The sequence below is a fragment of the Euprymna scolopes genome, chromosome 4 (genome assembly GCF_053919585.1).
Source record: "Euprymna scolopes isolate OS-2025 chromosome 4, ASM5391958v1, whole genome shotgun sequence".
In the NCBI taxonomy this organism is placed as follows: domain Eukaryota; kingdom Metazoa; phylum Mollusca; class Cephalopoda; order Sepiida; family Sepiolidae; genus Euprymna; species Euprymna scolopes.
Window position 1 is genome coordinate 167,065,408 of NC_136485.1, and position 17,752 is coordinate 167,083,159.

Sequence of the window (17,752 nt, forward strand, 5' to 3'; positions counted from 1 at the left end):
TTTGTCAGAGGAGGAGGAGGGGTTATACAAATAGCCCAAATACCTTCTTAGTGTCAGAACCATGGAAGGAGAGACTGCTATCGTGCAACATTCGCTTAGCAAGCACTTCATTGTTGCTACAGCAATTCCTCAAGGAAAATCCACCTTCCCCCATGACAGAAACAGCCTCCAAATACATAAAAATAGAACTTTTATAATAAAATATATTTTCGAATGTTTTTCAAACAACATAAAAATAGAACTTTTATAATAAAATATATTTTCGAATATTTTTTAAACAACATAAAAATAGAACTTTTATAATAAAATGTATTTACGAATGTTTTTCAAACAACATAAAAATAGAACTTTTATAATAAAATATATTTTCGAATATTTTTTAAACAACATAAAAATAGGACTTTTATAATAAAATATATTTTCGAATGTTTTTCAAAAAACATAAAAACAGAACTTTTATAATAAAATATATTTTCGAATGTTTTTCAAAAAACATAAAAATAGGACTTTTATAATAAAATATATTTTCGAATGTTTTTCAAACAACATAAAAATAGGACTTTTAGAATAAAATGTATTTTCGAATGTTTTTCAAACAACATAAAAATAGAACTTTTATAATAAAATATATTTTCGAATGTTTTTCAAAAAACATAAAAATAGGACTTTTATAATAAAATATATTTTCGAATGTTTTTCAAAAAACATAAAAATAGAACTTTTATAATAAAATATATTTTCGAATGTTTTTCAAACAACATAAAAATAGGACTTTTATAATAAAATATATTTTCGAATGTTTTTCAAACAACATAAAAATAGAACTTTTATAATAAAATATATTTTCGAATGTTTTTCAAAAAACATAAAAATAGAACTTTTATAATAAAATATATTTTCGAATGTTTTTCAAAAAACATAAAAATAGGACTTTTATAATAAAATATATTTTCGAATGTTTTTCAAAAAACATAAAAATAGAACTTTTATAATAAAATATATTTTCGAATGTTTTTCAAACAACATAAAAATAGAACTTTTATAATAAAATATATTTTCGAATGTTTTTCAAAAAACATAAAAATAGAACTTTTATAATAAAATATATTTTCGAATGTTTTTCAAACAACATAAAAATAGAACTTTTATAATAAAATATATTTTCGAATGTTTTTCAAACAACATAAAAATAGAACTTTTATAATAAAATATATTTTCGAATGTTTTTCAAAAAACATAAAAATAGAACTTTTATAATAAAATATATTTTCGAATGTTTTTCAAAAAACATAAAAATAGGACTTTTATAATAAAATATATTTTCGAATGTTTTTCAAACAACATAAAAATAGGACTTTTAGAATAAAATGTATTTTCGAATGTTTTTCAAAAAACATAAAAATAGGACTTTTATAATAAAATGTATGGTGTTAGTTAAGTTTCGCACCCCTTTATTTGATTCATATACATATTGGGGTGGGGGGAGTGAAAAACAGTTCACAAATATATATATAAAAAACAACAAAAAAACCTGTTCATAAATATTTTGTTTATAACAGTTCTATTTTTATGTTCAACATCGTCAACCGTCAAAGTAGAGATGACGGTGACGAAGGTGTTGAGCCACAGTCACATGCTGAGCTTCTTCCGTTATCTGTAAGCATTTGTTGTGAGAAATTCTTTTCTGGCACGATTTAACTCCAAGACAGTGGCAAAATAAGACAAAATACAAAAAGCCCACCTTCAAATTTCAATACAAAATTTTATTAGATCCTCGTTGCAAAAAAAAAAGGAATGCTCGTTTGCCTCCGAAATGGAGTTGGTATCAACCTCGAAAGGTAATAGGAACTGGATGCAGGTTCATCTGTCTTCGAAGATCTGTGAATACAGCCGTTAGAAGCTATTATGAGGTATGAATAAAATTTCTCATCTCGAGTCGACCTTACAAGAGTTCATAATTAATGTTCATTAGAAGGAAAGGGTAATCGTGAAGAAAGAGAGAGCCTGTTTCCTCCGTTCGACTATAGGTGGCGTTACTGTCTGTCCACCCAGTTACGGAAGTACAAAATGTATATAATGCCACCCTTGAAATAAAAATAAATGTTTTTGTTATATTTTAATTTTAAACATGTTTCTTTTTTTTTTTTTGTGCAAACAAATTTAAGTTTTATTTTTTTGCAAACATATTTAAGTTTTATTTTTCCAACCATTTACGTTTTGATGCTTGTTTATTTTTAAATATTTACGTTTTTTTTTTTTCAAGCATAAACTAAATGTTTTTGCTATATTTTTCTTTTAAACATATTTATGGGTACAACCGTTTTTCCGCGAGTATTTTTTACGCTCTTATGATAATAAAAAAAATCAACGTTTTTTCTTTTATCTTTTTTATGGACCCCCCCTTTTTTCTTAATTTTTCTGCACTTATTTTACCTTTTCTGCAAGTATATATATATATATATATATATATATATATATATATATATATATATATATATATATATATATATATATTTAAAAAAGGATATTGTAAAACTTGAATCTTACTTGAAACTACTATTAAAAAATAGCGCGGTACCAATAAGTGCATAAGCAAACTTTTCAAAAAGAAAAATATTTCAAAAATATTTAGTTTATGCTTGCAAAAAAAAAAACCCCAAAAAAACCGTAAATGTTTTACAATAAACAAGCAACAACACGTAAATGTTTGGAAAAATAAAACTTAAATATGCTTGCAAAAACAAAAAAAAAAAACGTAAATATGTTTGAAAAAACAAAAAACAAAACTTAAATATGTTTGCACCCCCCCCCCAAAAAAAACATGTTTAAAATTAAAATATAACAAAAACATTTATTTTTATTTCAAGGGTGGCATTATATACATTTTGTGCTTCCGTAACTGGGTGGACAGACAGTAACGCCACCTATAGTCAAACGGAGGAAACAGGCTCTCTCTTTCTTCACGATTACCAAGGAAAGTCCTCAATAGCAGGTCGATAATTCAGACCTTAAAGTCTCTAGGAGACACATATAATATAATTGAGCCTAACTATTTGGGCTTAAAATAAAGTCTCAACGAGAGACAAATAATAATAACTGTGCCTAATTATTTAGGCTTAAAATTGAAGTCTCGAGGAAACTAAGGTTAGAGGCGTACAAATGTCTCAATGCCAAGTGAGTTCCATAAGTGTTCTTGACTGCTGCTAAAACCAGGTTCCAGCTTTCTTGCACGGCTGCCCGAATGAAACTGAAAAAGAACGCATGCAAAAAACCCGCCAAGGCAAATTGTCCCTCAGCCGACCAATTTGATTGGTCTAAAACAAAGACAATGGGAGGCATGATGTCAATGTCAAATTTCTGACACTGTAAGCATGTTTGATGTAAAAAAAAAAAAAAAAAAAAAAAAATACCAACCCCTCTGATGTTTGAAAAACGGTCTATAATATATATTTATTATAAAAATTAAAAAAAAATAAAACAAAACAAAACAAAAAACAGTTAATAAATATAAAAAACAGTTCGTAGGTTATAATTTTGTTAAAAAAAAGTTCAAATAAAGACTGTTTAAATAAAACTTCTAATTTTATACAGTTTTGGTCATCCATAGCTAAAAATTTGTCTGACGTCACTTCCGCCAAATAGCTTTGTTAATTAAGAAGTCGGAAACTTAACTAACGCCTATTAATGCTTATGTAAAACAACAACAACAACAACAACAAAAAAAGTATATATATTAAATTTCAATAACAACAACATCGCGCCAGACGCGCCATTTATGCAGAGTTGAGAAACAACCAAAAGTGATTAGTCAGTCTTCACCGATTATTTTGACAGGCTAGGCTCGCAGCATTCAGCAAGCGTCTTTGTATTGTCATTGACAAAAAAAGCAATAGTAATTTCAGCCGTAATATTCACCAAAGAAACCGGCGCTGTTTCGAAACGGTTCATTTAAATCACTCCCCTCTTTAATTTTCTGCGAACCTGCACTTATTGTCGCCATCTTACACACCGATTTCTTCTCTAGAACACTTGTCACGTTTAAAATTAACACATAACATAATTAAAAGCAGTTATTATCTAATAATAATAATAATAATAATAATAATGATAAAGATAATAATAAAGAAAAAAATAAAAAGAAGAAAATGAAAAGTAAGTATTTTTCTCGGATTTTGTTGGCGTTTTGGAATTTTTTCTTTTGCAGCGACACGTTCGAATCATAATGTTTTTCATTCTTTGTTATACAAATGTCCAAAATGTGGAGAAATGCGTGACTTACCTGGATAGACCACGTGCGGGTCGGTCACCGAAAATAAATAAAAAGAAAGAAAAGAAACGGTCAAGACTCTTATTTATAGAGTAGTGATCACGTGAGTTAGAAGAATATGCAAATAGAGGTGAACGATTTTGCGATATAAAAAGCCTGTGTTGTTAAGAGGAGGGGCAGACTGTTGGCAGAAGTCAGTGCTGTCAGACGTGCTTTAGAGTTTTGTTATTATATGCTGTGTTCGATTGTTGGGAGAGAGAAAAGAGAAGAGGAGGAACCAAGAAGACATTCTGCAGATACTTGACTTTGTGTTGGTTTTAAGCTATCTCGGCGCTTGGTGTGCGGTTACTAACAATGGACAGATTCGACATTCGCTTAATACCCGAGTTCGACGGATCTACCACTGGACCGGCTGTCGTTGAATGGATTGAAAAGGCAGAGAAAATCTGTAAACTGTGCAAAATTAAAGAACCAGCCACAGTTATCCCTTTGAGGCTAACCGGAGGGGCCTATGCAGTCTACCAACAACTCGGGGATGAACCAGACTGGGATGAAATCAAGCAGAGCCTGTATACAGCGTTTGGTACAGATCCATTTGTTGCGTGGCAACAGTTCACGAGCCGGACACTTCAACCCAAGGAAACAGTCGACGTGTACCTAGCCGACCTGCGAAAATTATCTGTACCGTTTGGTGGGGTCAACGATAAAATATTAAGCTGTGCTTTTTTGGTAGGCCTACCCGAGGAGGTCAGTAAACTGTTGCGGGCATCATCAAGAATCGATGAATTGTCAACTGATGAGTTATTGGCCCGAGCTCGAAACATCTGTAAGGAACAGGAACCAATTGCAGCAGCAGCTCGTTTTCGACATGGAGGCAATGTGGACTCTCTTCCAGATAGTAATAAGCATGCCACCCCAGTGTGCTATAAATGTGGGGAGGCCAATCATTTTGCTAAAAAGTGCCGGAGTGATAGGAGAGGTGTATATCCACAATCAAAGAGACCAGTGCAATGCTATCGCTGCAATAAGTTTGGGCACATATCTCGCAACTGTTCGGGAAACGAAGTTGGGGGCAAGGTACTATCGCTACCCTTGCCCCCTGCCAACCAATAAACACAGGATTGCCTGTCATTAGCGTTAAACTTGATGATGTGCAGTGTTCAGCACTTATAGACACGGGGTGTTCCCGGTCTATAGTTAGTGCCCATTGCTGTCCGGTGTGGCGGAGGAACCCAGTTGGCGTTATGACCATTAATGGCTTATCACGGGTATGTTGTGGTGAAGGGACAGTCACAATCTGCACTGAGAAGGGTGACACAGCTAAAGTTGACGTTCTGGTGATGCAGGAGAAACCCCTTGGCTACGACATGTTGCTTGGAATTGATGCAATACAAGCACTAGGAGGCGTTACAATCACAGCAGCTAGAGGTATCAGGCTTGGAGAAGGGAAAGACGTCTGTGCAGCCATGTCGATTGAAGAAAAGGACTTCTGTGCTACATTTGATGACAACGAAAGGGTGTGGACTGCAAAGTGGAAATGGGCCATGGGCCAGGAACCAGATCGGCTGTGCAACACGATTCCAGAGTATGCAGTTTCTACCAAGAATAGGGCCGCATATGAAGAAGAACTTCAGATGTGGATTGACAACGGTTGGTTAATACCATACCCACAGGAACGTCTGGGACCACCCAAGGGATTAATTCCGCTCATGGCTGTTGAACAACATACCAAAGAAAAAATTCGTCCCGTAATGGATTACCGAGAGTTGAATCGGCATGTTGATGCGTTTACCGGAAACGCAGATGTGTGCGCTGCTAAACTGAGAGAGTGGCGTCAAAAAGGGAGCAATGTAGCACTTCTGGATCTAAAGAGGGCCTACCTGCAGATACGTGTCCATGAGTCATTATGGCCGTTTCAGACAGTACTACTCAAGGGAAAACTATATTGTTTGACACGTTTGGGTTTTGGCCTAAACGTAGCACCCTTGATTATGACAACCATTATTAAAACTGTTTTGATGCAGGATGAGACCACAGCAAAAGCTGCTTCAGCCTACATAGATGACATCTATGTTAATGAGGACATAATGTCTGCGGATGCAGTTCGAATAAAACTGAAAGCGTTTGGGTTAATAAGCAAAGACCCTAAGCGCCTAAAGGATGGAGTGCCCGTGCTAGGCCTCGAGGTCTGGGAGGAGGGCAATACGTTGCGATGGAAACGAGGGAGCCCACTTCCAAAGTTACCCAATGTATTAACAAGACGTACTGTGTTTTCTATCTGTGGTAAATTGGTAGGACATCTACCTGTCTGTGGATGGCTCCGATCGGCAACAGGAGTGGTGAAAAGACGAGTGACTACAGTAACAAAAGGATGGGACGATGTTGCGGATGATGATTCTCTCCAACAAATGATGGCTGAAATGTTGTCCAGAGTGCATAGGAATGACCCTGCCCGGGGTGAGTGGCAAGTGTCTGGAAACGAACTAAATGCATGGGTTGACGCAAGTTCGTTGGCTACAGGTGTCGTGTTGGAGCAACTAGGTGTTGTTGTGGAAGATGCATGCTGGCTTCGTCCGAAAAATGATGCCCAACATATAAATTTGGCAGAACTTGATGCCACGTTAAAAGGTCTTAATCTCGCATTGCAATGGCAGACTAATGTTGTGCATCTCCACACTGACTCATTGTGTGTTTACCATTGGTTAACCGACACCTTGACTGGAAAGGCTCGAGTTAAGACTAGAGCTGCAAGTGAAATGCTAGTACGAAGGAGACTAGCAATAATTAAGCGTCTAGTTGACGAATACAGCTTGCAGGTAGACATTACGTTAGTCTCGTCGATGCAGAATTTGGCTGATAGCTTGACTCGAGTACCAAAGAGGTGGATCGATGCAATGAGGCAGGGATCCGATCTTCAACAACAAACATGCGCGACTGTAACGGATCAATTAACACCTGACCAGATCCGTATGATACACCAGCAGATTGGACATCCTGGAATTCAGAGGACTGCATATTTTGTCCGAAGAGTATGCCCTGCAACTACAAAAGCATCAGTGAAAGCAGCCATACGTTCGTGTGAAGAGTGTCAGAGAATTGATCCGGCACCATCCCAATGGCAAAAAGGGAAGCTCGAGGTGGAGGGCAACTGGCAGCGAGTAGGGATGGACATAACACATTATGGGGGCAAACATTTTTTGACCATGACGGATTGTGGCCCGACGCGTTTCACAATATGGCGCCTGTTGACACGACAGGATGCAGCCAGCATTATACAACAGTTGAGAGCCGTCTTTTTTGAACGTGGTGCCCCGATTGAAATTCTGACTGATAATGCCGCCACATTTCGATGTCAAGAATTTCAGAAATTCGTGCACGAATGGGGGATTAAAATGCATTATCGGTGTGCATATTATCCCGAGGGTAATGGTATAGCAGAACGGTGTCACCGCACCATCAAAAGAATTGCAGCCAGGACGCAGTGCTCTATTCCAGAAGCTGTGTACTGGTATAATATAACACCCAAGGACAATGCAACACCAGCAACTGCACCAGCCAATGGGATTTACCAATATGAACAGCGTGTGAAAGGAGTTGATGCCATACCATCAGTGGTGAGTGTTGTCAATACACCATATCAGGTGGGAGACCTTGTTTGGATAAAACCCCCAAATGCTGGGTGCACTACGAAATTTTTCCGGGGAAAAATAGATGAAATCATAAGTCCTCAGACCATGTTGATTGGTGGCATACCACGTCACGTAAAAGATATCCGCCCTTGTTATACCTCTTCTGATTCTGAGGACGATGAGGAGGATCACACACCGTTCAGAGATGATCCTGATCACTTACTGCCCCTTCAGGTGAGCATAGAAACACCACCAACAGAACCAGATGAGGGAATGATGGGACATACTGATGACAATAGTGAGGAGAGCGATGGACACAAGGAAGTAATGCCTCATCGAAATACTCGACAGAGACGAATACTGCCCACCCCCCGTGATTGCGAAACCCAGCGAGAAGGGATGATGGAGCATACCGAGGAGATGACGCCTCCGATTCTTCGGAGAAGTACCCGACAAAGACGGATACTGCCCCCCTGCCCTGATTGTGAGACACCGCCTATGGAACCACGAGACGGGATAATGGAACAGACTGGTAGTAATGATGGTGGTAATGAAGAAAACAGCAATGAGGAAGTGCTTCTTCGAAGGAGTACCCGCCAACGACGATTGCCCGCATGTCCTGTTTGTGATCATGAGATCAGGGGGGAGTGTGGAGAAATGCGTGACTTACCTGGATAGACCACGTGCGGGTCGGTCACCGAAAATAAATAAAAAGAAAGAAAAGAAACGGTCAAGACTCTTATTTATAGAGTAGTGATCACGTGAGTTAGAAGAATATGCAAATAGAGGTGAACGATTTTGCGATATAAAAAGCCTGTGTTGTTAAGAGGAGGGGCAGACTGTTGGCAGAAGTCAGTGCTGTCAGACGTGCTTTAGAGTTTTGTTATTATATGCTGTGTTCGATTGTTGGGAGAGAGAAAAGAGAAGAGGAGGAACGAAGAAGACATTCTGCAGATACTTGACTTTGTGTTGGTTTTACAAAATAAACCAACGTACCAATTTTGCATGTAAACACATCCCATATTCTTCTTTAAACATCAAATAAAAATAAATAAATTATCATATTATAATGAAAACTTCAGTATTTATTAAAAATTAAGTTGTTTTATAATTGTACTGACCCCCCCTCCTAAGTATAATTAATTTTTATGAATTCCTTTAATTATTACAATTAAAGGGGTAAAAATTAAAATATTCTTACCGCCACGAATGGAAAAAAATAAAGATAACTTACATTTTTCGAACGAATTAATCTGTAAGAAATAATTTTGTGCATCGTCTCTCTCTTATAATCTTAAACAATGGTCTTGTTTGAGATGCCATCTATTGATTCTTGGGCAAGTGTGATTCACGTATGTACGTGATTTCACGTTATGCCCCCTCCTCCCTGCTTCCTATTTAAAGCGGCTGCATACCGCATAGGGGTGATATGTTTCAGCATTGGCATTCAAGCAGTGGGAGTGGTTGGATGCACATTAGTGTTTCTAGATCTTAGAGGTCACATCTATTGGAAAAAATATTGCTCTACGTAAAAGAATTGGTTGATATCACTTACCGGCACCCTTGGAAGAGCTGGAACCAAGAAGGAATATTTGTGAGAGTGCAGACTCTTTTTATGTCGATAGTTGTTACGTTCGCTTCGTTTGATTGGCCTAGTTGATTATAAAAAGTCTTCTGATTGTGCAGAAGGGCAGACGGTTTTATTTTTTTATTTTTTTTATTTTTGATCAGTCCAGCATTATATGACAAAAAGACTTGTGACCATATTAACTTCACCCGACCGACTAGGTGTTTATTTCTTACCTACGCCATAGGTTGCAACAACCATTGTTGCAAACTTTCGTTAATAACCTTTTAGCGGAAAATACCCACACAACAAAACGCAACCTGTTGCAACTTTCTCCCTGTTTTTAAGCCACATCATAGTCTCCATATTTTGCAACAGGTTGCCATCAGGATAATTTTTGTCTCGGATTGAATTATTTTCCAATTTGGCGTCTTCCAGCGCATAACTTTTTCCTGGAACGACCCTGAATATCTAAAGTCAACTTTCCCTTGGGATCGACGATCAATCCGTTTTGTTGAACACTTGAGTTTATTGTCATGTATATGCAGAGGACTTTCTATTAGCTGAAAACTATCATTGCGCCGGGATTTGGATCAACACATTTGACTTTGTTTACTATGCCTGTTATTAGATTTGGACAAGTGTGATTTACGTGTGAACATGATTTTGCGTCATGTCCCCCCTATTTTGTTTTCAATTTATGGTGGCTGTATGTCACATGAGTGGGATATGTAGCACAATGTTGTGGGGTGTTGATGGCATAGTGATCTGCTGTCGGTCAGATGCTTAATGCATTTGTTTAACCTGTCAGATTAGAAATTGTTGTTGAAAATATTACTTTCAGTGCATTATAAGAATATGAGGAATTTAATTCAGCATTTACTGCTTTTTTTGTCAGCTGTTCACTAATTTGTATGTTCTCAAGATGCATTTAGCATGCATGCAAGTTGGTTATTCTTAAATGGTTGTCTTCATTGGTTTGTTTTTGACGACTATTACATTCCCATAAATTTTTCTGTTCTAAAAAAACCCAAATTGACATCTTAAGGAAGGAAAGGAATTTTTAGTGAGATGTGAACCGCCAAAAGTTACAGTCTTATATAAAAAACGTTTGTTTGATTTTCTTTTGTATTAGACTTTGTGGTTCCACCTTTATTAGCATTTAACGAATTCCTTAAGAATTTGTTTTTGTTAAAATGTATAAGGTTGAATTTTCTAGTAACTCACTGAGTTTTATCTGTATGTCGTAACCACTTTGCAAACCATATACTATTGGATTTGGTAGGGGCTTTTGGGGTGTCTTATTCAACTAAACATACCTTGGTGTACTTCTGTTACCTACACACGAATCTATTTGGGGAGTTGGTAGGGTGCTCCATCTATGGCTTACTTCTGGTCTCACTTTGCAATTTTTTTCTGGTTTTGGATTAATTCAGATAGTTTTTTTATTCATAAACCCCGGACTGAAATGAACAGATAATTTATTATATATATATTTTTTCTGATGTGTTCTAACGGGAAATTATAATATACAAATTAAAAGTTACAATTTAGACTAGAATTAAATTTACTTTTTATTTTAGTTAATATTTTTTCTGACCTCGTGTTTGCAGTTTTTTTTTTTTTTGGTAAAATTAAATCAATACGAATTGCTATCTATTTATTGAATTAAAAAAAAATTCCAATTAATTTAACTTTCTTCCGAGAGCTGTCCTCTTCTCTCAACGGAAATATCTACTTAAATCTCTATTGTTAAATACTTGAAGGTTTTTTATTACGCTGCCCACTTCATTAATTCTTATTAAAACTTGGCAAACTTTTCTCTTCATATAAAACATTCGTTAAGTAGAAAACTATAAGAAAGACATGCCCATTACTTATTCTATTACTCCCAAAATAACAAAACGCTGAACATTTTTTTTTGCAGTGAACAATTTTAATACTTAACAAAACCTTCAATTAATTGTTAGCTTTTGCATCCTATTTCTACAAACGGACTGTACATTTCAATTACATTAAAGGGCAGAAATTACAGAAAACAAATATGAGTTATCTATTATCTGCTTTAGTGCAACTTCAACATATTTTCTGTCATTTTGAAACTGTATTAACCTTTCCAGCTTATATTTATGGGTACTGAGTAAGACCTCAAACTACATCCGACAGTGGAGTTTACCTAGGAGACAGAATGAAGACACCCCAAATTACTGTTGCCTCCAGGTGGCCTCTTACAAAAGCCTAGCACCTGCTCGTCCCCTGCCGGGCTTATGGTGAAAATCTTAACCAATGATTTCCCTTTAATTAAGAACTTCACAGACTCTTGTAATTGTCAGTTTCCTGGGGGCTATTTATGTTAAGTATCTGTAGTACTTGAAGGCATTTTTTTTTCTGGGGGCTTATATTCTGGTGCTGGAATCCAAAAAGAAATATATTCTATGATTCCTTTTTTTGTCTCTTGAGATGGGAATGTGTAAAAAATAATTTTGTGCGTCAATAATACAATTCAATATTTATTAAAAGTCCGATGTATGTCGGTGCTCAGTGAAGACCAAGGCAGTTTTTATGCATAATAAAATCACAAGTATAAGCAACAAGTATAAACAATCGAGATTTAAAAAAATATATTATTTTATTTGCATATCTTTTATATCTTTTATAACTTTTATTTTTATAAAGATGAAAATTAAATACAAGTTTTAGCATCTGAAATTCTCAGTTATAACGTCGGTTTTTAATGTTTTGTAATTAATATAGCTCATTCTTTTTATTCATTCATTTTTATTATAATTATTCTTATTAGTTCTATTAAAAAGTTCTATAAATATATTAAAAAACGCACTCAGAAAGACACCCATTTATTTAAATATATTTTTTTCAAATATGTTTGTTTTGTAACTTACATCAAAAAGTTTTGCAGAAATAGAAAAAAATGTTTTTTTTAGGCCTTAAAAGTTTTGTAAATATCTAATATTAAAAAAATGTTTTGTAAATATATTCTTTTTCTTTTAAATCTTAAAAAAGTTTTGTAAATATATTTAAAAAATTTGCTCGCAAACATTCAACCATGTCTGCTATTTGACATGTTTACAAACAATCAACGGCAATGTCAAGGTTGAACAACCGGTGGCACTTGAAATGTGCGCCAGTCTTTGTCTTCTGCTACAGAGTCTCTATTCTTTACTTGGTTCAGATTTTATTATTGACAATATTCTATCTAAAATCTTTTTATTAATGTTACCTATATTCCTTTACTTGTAACTTTTGAATAAAGTTGGTTTCGAGGAAAGTAATCTAAGTGGCACATTTTTATGAAATTTAATCAGGTTTGTATGTAATGTGCAGACATAGGGCCAAAGAAAGAAACATGGTTGTTGAGTAAAATGCGTCCAACATTATAGTTATAGTTATAAATGATGTTTGTGAAAATAATTTCAGGGAAACTGAAGAAGTAACAGTTTTCATACTTGTGATAAAGCTCAGACGACAATTTCAAAATGATTCAATGAACTGCCAAGCACTAGTTAATTGCTGATTCCTGGCGGTGTGAAATCTGTAATTTACCATGAACATTAGACTATTATTCCCAGTCAATTGATGGTTGGAGATGAAAATGTTTAAAAGAAGAATTTTGTCATTCAATATGTAAAAGCTTTTATAAGCAAAACAAATTTCCTTACAAACAATTATCTTTATAATTTGTATGTGGAGCAAGGATTTCTATCGGTTTTAGTTTATTCATAAAATTCGAGCTCAGCAACCATTTTCTTTCTAGGTGGCTGTGTCTATGCATTATTGGTTTGCATAATAAAGGATGCAGTAAAAAGTTATGAAAATAATCTACTCAAATAAATCTACCATATATGTTGTGGATTTTTCAAAGTAAGATTGAAATAGTAATCTGTCTGACAGTTCAGTGTTTGGTTCAAACTAGCCTGTTTTTTTCCATTTCTCCCTTCCATCACGTATTGGTTAAATCAACCATTTTCGATCTTTGGTATGTTATATTGCAAAAATGCTATTGATTTCCTTAGAGAAAACCAGAAAATACCTGCATAAAAATAAGATTGATGCATCGAAAACGAACAGATACACCTCAGAAAGTTATGGATCAATAAAGAAGCCTAATTGAAAGTTTTCCATATATTTTTAAATTCTCGGAACAGGTCATTTTCAAATTGAGAAAACGTTCTGCTCAATGCGCTCCAGAACACTACTCCACACATTAATTAATGGGACCCCTCCCAACGACATACTATTCAAATATAACCGGAAATCCACTTCTGGGTCTTCTATCCTAAAGCTAGGTCTCGTATATATAAAAAAAACAATGCAGCGTCAAGTATGCATTACCCACTGGTAACCCTACGACTCTGTACACATAATTCCTCACAATACCCATGTGTGTCTATTAACAAGTGTCGAAACAACAGTAAATGTGTGAGATATAATCACACTCTCATATGTAATAAATATTAGGAACATACTCACAAATTGAAAGCCAGTTTTTTTCTTGATTTAAAGTCCTTTTAAATCATTATACTCCTTCCATTTACGTGCAAACCATAGCCACGTAAAATAAGGTCTTTTTAAAAAAGTTACACTCCTTCCAAATATGTGCAGACCGTAGCCATGTAGATAGTCTTGAGAAGCTTGCCTCGTTGCGTGTCCGGAGTATTCTTGGCGGAAGGAGGCTCGTCAAAATTCCATTTTCAGTGCTGGGCAATGAAACCACGTCCAATATCCTCATCGCCAGAATTTCAAAAGAGGCCGAATTTTGCACTGGGCTGGTAACGTCATCAAGGAGCTAGCATTTCCCTTTTCTTCAAATTAAAGGGAGTTTCGTACAAATCCAAAATATACGAAACTAAGACTCATAAAAAATACGAAATACAAAAAATCAAATATAAGAACCAGATAAAAAATAATAAATGTATAAACAGGGGGGATGCACTATTATTGGTACAAAAAAAAATTCCAACATTCTCCCCCAACAGGAAATGGCAGTCAACCTACAGTTGGATGACACCTGTAAATATTATAATACAAATTTTTTTCTTACATATATACCACACAATGTATTGTCAGAAGAACTGTAGGAAACACATATCAGAACAAAAAAGCAGAAAAATTCAAATAAGCTTATTCTATATAAATTCACATGAAAACCTTTGCTTTAGGTTTGAACAGAGGAGTACCTAACCAGATTTATAAATCTAAAACTAATGATCAGATGCAAGGTTGCAACAGAAGTTTGAATGGAGAACATTCCGCCAGATAGTTAACTATTTGCGTATAAAAGAGTATAAAAACTTGAGAAATTCACCTACCATCCAACCTCCTCATCCTTATATTATCTCTGGCGAACACCAAAATATCTCAGCTCCCTCGTTTCCACAAGAGCCCAGTGAGATCAACACCGGTGCTACAAGAGGGACGAATCCAATCAACCCTATGCTTTGATAAGTTCTTCAACTTGGTGGAATGAAATAAAACTTAAACCCAAATTCTGCACAAATTATGCAAGGCAATTACAGTTTTAAACGTTTGTATAGCTATATACATATAGCCAAACAAACAAAGTTGAGTATAGATATCAGAAACATCCAGGTAGCTGGAGATGTAATACTTATAGAAGACCCCTATCAAGGAGAGATCCAATCTTCTTGTGTTCATCATTGAAACAAACATCTCTGCATCAGAAAACTCTCTTCTAAGTATAAGATGGTCCTGAGCGCCTCAAAAACACCCAAGGACAAATCGATCTTGACTTCTATAGCTCTTGCAATACTGCAGGAAGCTACATCGAGGCAGATCTTCAAAAAACATTTAAACACGATAACACCTGCATGTGACTCCAAAGCAGGAAACGTTCTACTGAAAGGAGCCACTTCATAGAATGAAGGTTCTGCAAGTGTTCTCTGCACAACATATCCTACACTCTCGTAGGAACTCAGAGAAGCTGAACTACACACCATGTAGTCAGCAAATTTGACCGAATCCATCATGGGATTCTTTATCGAGTTACACTCAACATGAATCTGGATGCCCCAGTCCAACTTGAGTTTACGTAACTCTTCCAAAACCATTCTCCTCTTGGTTTTTACATGTTGACAGGTGGATATAGTACTTTCTGCCCTATACCCTTGATGGAGAATTTCTCTCCCAGTGCTAACATTAGCACCTAAAGAAGTGTACAAAACTTTGTGAAATAAATCGAACCTGGGACGAGAACACTACAACATTAACAGCATCCGCTTCTACAAGCGAACAGTCCACGTCCTCACGCAAGGAACGATCACCCAACTATTCTGTTATATTATCTACCGATGATAACCATTCATCAACATCGGCCTTCATTGTCATAAAATAAGGTTTTGGCAATTCCCTCTGCAACCGCAATAAATCTAAAACGACGATAATCTTCCCTAAATAAAACTTTCATTTTCTTACAAGGAATCCAGAAGAACGAGTGACCAACATTGTGCAGCGTTTTTTTTTTTTTTTTTTTAAATATGGACTAAATCCAAACAAATATAAAAAATAGGCATTCAAAAATTATACACAAAAAAAATGCACACCCAAAGATTACAAAGGTATATGCATAAAATTCCTTCCTCATAGCACAAACAAAACAAGACCGAAATAGCATATTGAGCAGTAAAAATATCAAGAGATACAATCCCCAATTACAAATTAAAAGGGTCACTATGACTCAAAATTAAAATTAAGTGGATTTAAAATTCAAACTTCTATATGGAAGTTAATTGACTTGAAAATGAAGAATAATGTTTAACACTCTTTATAGTAATATCATCACTGAAATGCAATCTAGGAAACGAGTGGGAAAGGAGTTTAAATATACAACTACGTCGGGGGAGAGTACATGCCACTAATGTCACATGTGTATCTTCGAATGAATGCAAATAACCATATGCAAATACGGTCTAAGGCGAAGAAAAAGGAACTTGTTTTTTCACAAACTCTTAGTATAACACAGTCCGCAAAGCAAATGGGTATGAACTCACTATAGAAAATTATATCTTCAATGTATAAGAAATCCTTTTTTACAATAAAATACGAAAGTAATCGCACACATGTGAATTCAACAAGTTTTAGGTAAAGTAGACACATAATACAATATCTGTGATACTATTGTCCGGTTAATTCACAAGTACATGTGTGAGAACGCACGTGTTCATTATAAATCAAGATAGTAGGGTATATACTTATTCCCCCCTATTTTTATATATATATATTGAGAAAAAATACGAACATATAACTAAGACCGGTTTCGGACACAGCATCTCTATTTATTAGGCTCCTCACGAGGGTTTAGTTAGATAAAAGTCGTTTCTTAAAGTGGGGGAAAATCCAGCTTCCAAGAAAATATCGAACACGCTGGATTAGGACGAAAAATAAAATTACCTCAGTCTAGCAGGATTTCTTATTCGCTGACTAGGGACAGAAAATGTTATAGTTTCTCCCAATGTAAATCACAATACCTGTGGAATTTCAACTAATGCAAGTAAAATGTAAATTATATTCAGAAAGAGGGTTACGAAAGTTACAACTTCAATTTTAAAAAGTAGAAAATGGAAAGTATATACGTATGGCTTAATCTCTTTTTATTAAGAAAAATATATATGAAAAATTGTGCGCTACACTAGGTGTACGTAAAATATATTAGACAGATATAAATAAAGACATTAGACGCACATGAAAATGCTAAATTCAGGAATAAACTAAATATAACATTCCAATCTCTGTACAGACATATTATGTTAAGTTCGAGAATTTTAGTCGAATGTTGAATGTTCGAGATACACAGAATTACCAGTCACCTTAACTCAATGGTGATAGTAGTCGTCGCATCTTTTAAGGGACGTTGAGGGACATGCCAAGTTACAACTTAAGTGGGAAGGGAATTTAGTAGTTAAAATATCTATACAGACTGTTTCTAAATACAGGCGTGGGGTATGGGGGGGGGTAACAGAAAGAGTCAACAAGTGGGCCAGTGATATGAGTGTATTTAACCCTAGCTAAGTAACGCATTGACAGAATGAGAATAAAATGGGTCTCTACATAGGAAAGGGGAAAGCACGCGTACCGTATCGTACAGAGCGAATAGTAACTTAATTCATTAAAAATTATTCAAACAGCACTTAATTTGAAAAGTACTCTGAAATAAGGGAACGTTAAATTTAAAATGCTTTTTTAAAAAAGGGGAAAACATTCCAAACTACTTCTAAATAAAGGGGCGAAAATTTGGAAAATGCTTTTATATAACGG

The 17,752-nt window shown here is 35.2% G+C and overlaps 1 protein-coding gene across 1 annotated transcript in view; it reads left to right on the forward strand.

Moving 5' to 3' along the window:
* Positions 1-3,547: 3,547 nt before the first annotated feature.
* Positions 3,548-17,752, forward strand: part of LOC145270013 (uncharacterized) — a 76,695-nt gene continuing 62,490 nt past the window's right edge. Inside the window, exon 1 of the mRNA XM_080125650.1 lies at positions 3,548-4,152. The gene's annotated coding sequence lies outside the window, so the exon portion shown is untranslated. The remainder of the gene's footprint in view (positions 4,153-17,752) is intronic.